The sequence below is a fragment of the Puntigrus tetrazona genome, chromosome 13 (genome assembly GCF_018831695.1).
Source record: "Puntigrus tetrazona isolate hp1 chromosome 13, ASM1883169v1, whole genome shotgun sequence".
In the NCBI taxonomy this organism is placed as follows: domain Eukaryota; kingdom Metazoa; phylum Chordata; class Actinopteri; order Cypriniformes; family Cyprinidae; genus Puntigrus; species Puntigrus tetrazona.
Window position 1 is genome coordinate 24,362,257 of NC_056711.1, and position 5,670 is coordinate 24,367,926.

General features: G+C 37.0%; 1 long non-coding RNA gene across 1 annotated transcript; it reads left to right on the forward strand.

Annotated features, from left to right (window-relative positions):
* Window positions 1-122: 122 nt before the first annotated feature.
* LOC122356062 lies at window positions 123-1,187 on the forward strand. Its single transcript, XR_006252270.1, has 3 exons — window positions 123-395; window positions 504-626; window positions 764-1,187. It is a non-coding gene; the product is annotated as an uncharacterized LOC122356062 (long non-coding RNA).
* Window positions 1,188-5,670: the final 4,483 nt, after the last annotated feature.

The window sequence follows — 5,670 nt, forward strand, 5'->3', positions numbered from 1 at the left end:
TGTTTTATTACTATTAACTTTTATTACTTATGAACTTTTTCCCACCAGAAGCCAGTCCCCACAAACGTGCGCTCACACACACACACACACACACACAGAAAACACACAGGGGATACATTTACAGTGCCTTTCAAAAAAAGGAGCAGATGAAAGGATTTGGACAGGCCTTGATGGCTTCCTAACGGTGAAGGCAGCATAGTTTAGGATTCGGACACAGCCTGGGTGTACGCTGTCTTAGAGAAAGTGACAACCACTGATCCCTAAAAAATCTGTGTAATCTCTCAAGTAAACTTGTTTGTTTTGTGGTAAATGTTATTTTGACAGCCATAGCTAAGGGCTCTTGCTCGCTTTTTTCCTGGGACATATCTCTCCGACTTGGGACTGCGGCTTTTTAGGTGAGACCCTTTGAACCGAGCCAAGTTAAAAGGAACAAAAGCAAACAAATCACATTGTTCTTTCAGGAATTTTTCTTGTTCACTGCCTTTCATTTCTCTCTTTTTTAGGCACTTCTCTCATTCAGAACAGTGAAGTCAATGGATCCTTACATCCCAGCTTGACAAGTTAGGAGGATACAAGCTAATCCCCTTAATCTGTCTATTCTCCCGTGCAGTGCCAAAGGGGGAGAGGTACCCAGCACAAGTAATCCTATAGAAAAAACAATAGGATTAGACCCCAGCTCTTGGAGTGACAATCAGATATCTACTGACTGATTTGCAAAGTAGGGTCGAGTTTCTTCAAATTAGCTTTTTTTTCCCTCCTCTAGGGAAAAGGTGCCTTTCATTAACTGCTGGTGGGATTCCTTTAGGACAGATGCTGGAGGTCCGCATGAAAGGCATGTATTCTTCGCTTCCAGCACACAAGTCCTGGGCTTCTCCCACAGCAGAGTCTGAGAGGTGGGGACGCACCATTGGCCTGGGCGACCGCTCCACCCCTTTACCCTCTGTCAACCCCTTTATAATTCGAACTCTAATGCTTTTAAAAAGTGTTTGACAGATGGATCAGATTCCTCTGCTTACTGAGGATACATGTAGCAGACCGACAAGGATAAATGACCAGGACAATGTGAGAGATGCTGCCTGTTCTGTTCATTTGTGTGCAGCAATGCAACGCTCTTTTTGTGTTTTTTTTTCTGTAACATTTAATGAATGTCTTTTGGACAGTTGCTACTTTTCTTTTTTTGGATCCGAACCTCAGAAAATCAACATTTTACCGACAGATATATACTATCATCTCTACAGAAACATGTACTGTATACATATATCATTTTATTAAAAATAAATATAACAATAATATATAACAAATTATGATATAAATAGGTGTGTGCAATTCTTAATATATATGTATACATAATGAATACTTTCAATATTTGATTTGATGTTCATTTATAGAATAAAAATACATAAATATTTATTATTCAAATACTATGCCATTATTTAATAGTTCAGATAACCATTTTTCAAATACAAAATATATGTACCAAAGAGTTGTTATAAAATACAATTAGCAAGGCAATATATACATTTTTGTTCTTTTTCATTTTTTAATACAAACATTACACATACATATTTAAGTGTTTGCGTGCTATTTACTATTGATACTTTGTGTAATGTTTTAATTTGTGTATTTACTTTCTATATATTTACATATGAAATATTTTATTATTGAAAATAAATAATTTACTATTCAAATATTATTTGAAATGGTCAGATGCGCGTGAAATAATATTGCCTTACCTTAAATAAATAAGTGAAGTGAACAAATAAAACAGTGTCTTCCTTGTGACCTTTAGATGGCACTATTGGTGTAAAATTACCCCAGAATCCTCTGCGATGTGTATGTAGGTTAAAGCCTATTCCTGGGTGTGTGATTAGCCACTGTGACACTTGATACTTAACCACAAGCTAATGCAGCTTGGGAAAGGCATTGTCCTGTAGGAAACAAGGGTCACCTGCACTGAAGGAAGTCCTTGATTCCATTTTAGTCCAGTGAACTTGGCCAAGCAAAACATGGTGTGACTCTTAAAATCTCGTATTACTTTTCCTGCCCAGTTCGTAAATAAAAAAGACGACAGTTGTGGATTACTGGGCAACTGAATAACGTGTGAAACTACTACATGGTTTCAAGGTGAAAAAGTCATTCTCATATTAACAGTAGTCAAGACCATCTTGCAAAATGTGGACGGAGCACATTAAGATATAAAGTCCATGATCATGCATCTCCGAAATATAAAACATGTTCGGAGTTGAATGATTAAATGTTTTCAGCCTGCTAAAGTCTACGGTAACATGACAGATACTGTTTCACCTGCTAAACACTTTGCTCTCACGGCCAAATAGTTTGGCTTCCCGCTATTCTTCCAACATCTGCCGGGAGAATCACGGTGTAATTGAGGCTTTAAAAAGGCATGCCAGAAAGCTCAGCAGATGCATCATTACAGTCTTCGTCCTGTCTTTTGAAAGCTGAATTTATGAAGCGGTCTTTGCTCAGGTCTCTATCAGTGGTTTGCACTCTTTACTCTGAACGCTGTTGAGATGCTAGAGCATGTGTCCAGCATGGGAATAGCTGCTGTACAGACAAACAAAACAACCGGAGCTAGGAATTAAAACAAATTAGATCAAAATGCTTTCAAAAATGTCATCGGCGGTTTCTCGTGAGTGCTACTTGCCATCCAGATGTTTCTTCCCAGATCAAAGCAGGAATGTGCTCTGATGGTGCAAACGTATTTGTTGTGTAATACTGGTAGATAATGTAAACCCTTGTGCAGGAAAGTAGACCTTTTGTCCTTAAATTGCCAGTATGACTTTACAGTGATTTGTGCAGGTGCAAAGCGTGTAAAGTGGGTTTAATCCCACGTCTTTGTAATCATTGCCTTTTTATATACCAGCATTTCCAAATCTGTGCTGCGTGCACAGGCAAGTGTAAAGATAAAGTGTAAATAATCATGTTACGCTAGACGTGACATTGGTTGCTCTGTGGACAATGTTTGTGTGTGTTCCTTTGTGTGCTGTAGGTTCCCAAAATGTAATCCTCAAATCCCCTTCCCATAAGGCGCCTCCAACCCCTTCTCACGTCCTCTGAACTCTGAAGGTCTTCATTACCTTTGTCAGAAACTCTGAGCTTGTGGCTCACCAACAGTTCCCCAAGGGCCTTTTAGTAATGACCTTGTACTAGATATAGATAGATAGGTAGATAGATAGATAGATAGATAGATAGATAGATAGATAGACAGAAGGGAAGAAGGAGGGTGTAAGAAATAAAACTCAAAAAGTCAGACATAGTAAATATTGTATTATGGCAATTATGCTTTTACTGAAGCCACACTGTGTAAAATTCACTGCGTTCATTTTAGAAATATCCACAATGTCATCCTCAATATGAGTGAGTGCCCATTTCCTGCTGAGCTCCAAACCTATGGATTATTATTTATTAAAGTGACCAAGTCTTTGAGTCCCGGGAGGCCATATTTCCTGCATGATTGTACAATATCTGCACGGAGGTGTAGGCATTCCTTTTATCCTCAGTGACAAAATCAGCTAATGGATTGTCCCACATTGCATATGATCTAATTTATTCCGTGATTGACCATAAATCACATCAAACCCAATATGAGCCCCAGCTTTTAAGAATTACGTTGAGGAGCAACTGGGCTCTGCTTTGTCTGGGTTGTTATAAGTTTTTTTCTCAGTAGTTTCTAAACAAGGTATGGTCAGAGTATGTTAGATTAAATATTCCTATGATGACGTTAGATGTTAGTGTTCCTTTAAAAGGATAGTTTTCACAGAATTTTAAATTTTCATAATTTATTTATGTGTTTCGTGGATTTAGAAGATTTGGAATATAGCACATGAGTGCATGAGTCACATGGACCACTTTTTCTATTCTCTTATGGTAGTTTTTACGTCTTTTTGAAGTATGACAGCCCCAGTCCTCATTCACGATGAAGTAGCCAGAATATTTTTAAATAAGAGTGAATAAATTATGGCAAAAATCCTAATTATTGTGTAAACTACAGATTTTTCTGCCATACGTATTTTAAATAAATGCTACATATACTATATGTTAGAACAGCACGGTCTAAGAAAATATATTTTATATATTATACAATATATTTTTACATTGAATATAAAGTGCCATACGATTTTAGAAAATTCAGTTCAAGGAGTAAGAAAATGTATTTGCAATCTTAAAATATTCTATAAAATATAATTATATATATTTGGGTTAAATGCTAAATGTATATTCCTGCACTGGAATATATATATATATATATATATATATCTATATATCTATATATATATATATATATATATATTTAAATATACCCCAAAATAAACTTTTTTGCCACATGCACTCATATCATGTATGTGTATAAGACATTGTTTTTCTTTGACATCCCTGAAATGTTTTTAGGATAACATGGCTATATTCCTATGAGTTATTACAGAGGAATCCCAAAGTAAATGAAACCTGCCTGGAGTGTGATGGGACAATACCTTTGCATTGTCATGCAGTGACTGCGCCAAATCCAAGTGGGCTTTAACATCAGAAGCATGAGGTATTTGTTTTGGGATGGCATGGATTAACCGTGTCAGTGCAGGCCTCCGCTAGCTCTGGATGCTAATGCGCTAAGCTACTTCTATGCTGTGAGTCATTGCTTTGAGGACTGGGCAAATAAGAGGTGTGTGACTTCTTTAGTTGTTCCGTTTCCCTCTTTGCAGATGTCGACTCCTGCACAGACCCAGCAGCCACCCATAGCTTTTAAGGCCTAACCTTTGACCTCAAATTTCTCACTTTACGGTGTATAACACTGGTCGAAAACACTTACAGGGTCACCAAATGTCTTCCTTACATCTTTAGGAACACTATTATTAAAACACATGTAAAAGAAACATGACTTCTCAGACTTAAAGGAATAGTTCAATTTGTTTCTTCGCTGGAATAGATTTGTATTGCATGACTTGCTCACAAGTGGATCCTGGAGTCTGGAGTGAATGGGTGCCGTCAGAATGAGAGTTCAAAAAACGGACAAAAACAAAACATGACTCAAGTTCATCAATTAAAGTCTTGTGAAGTAAAAAGCTGCATGTTTGTAACAAACAAATCCATCATGTTTAACTTCAAATCATTGCTTCTGACAGTTCAACAACAATGGCCACTGCCAGTGGGATGTGGTTGAGTCCAGTGATTCGACAAGATTATGTAAATGAGCAATGCAGTGACTACAAATAGGAGTTAAGACACTGGAGTCTCTTGTAGGATACTGTAGTGAAGTGCCAAAAAGATGAAGTGCTGCGATAAGCATTTAATCATGGTAAAAAACGATGCATGGAAAATATGACAAAAATTGTCAAGAATTTGAGTCATGCATTCTTAATGATGATGTATTATTCACAAATGCAATTATATACAAACACTTTACCCTCCAGGATGTTGATTTTTAGCAGTAAGAAAACTGATTTCTTGTCAAAATAGAAAGACATCCCATTTATGACAGGATTTTCTAATTCAGTTAGGATAATATCAGGACATTTAGCAACATGAAACCAGCGACCAACTATAAAGGAATAAAATGCTGTAAGAGTGAGAGTGAGGAACGGAATCAATATAAACAACCAACCAAGGAATTCAGAGCCAGCCTTAGCTAACTGAGAACAAAAAAGACAACATACA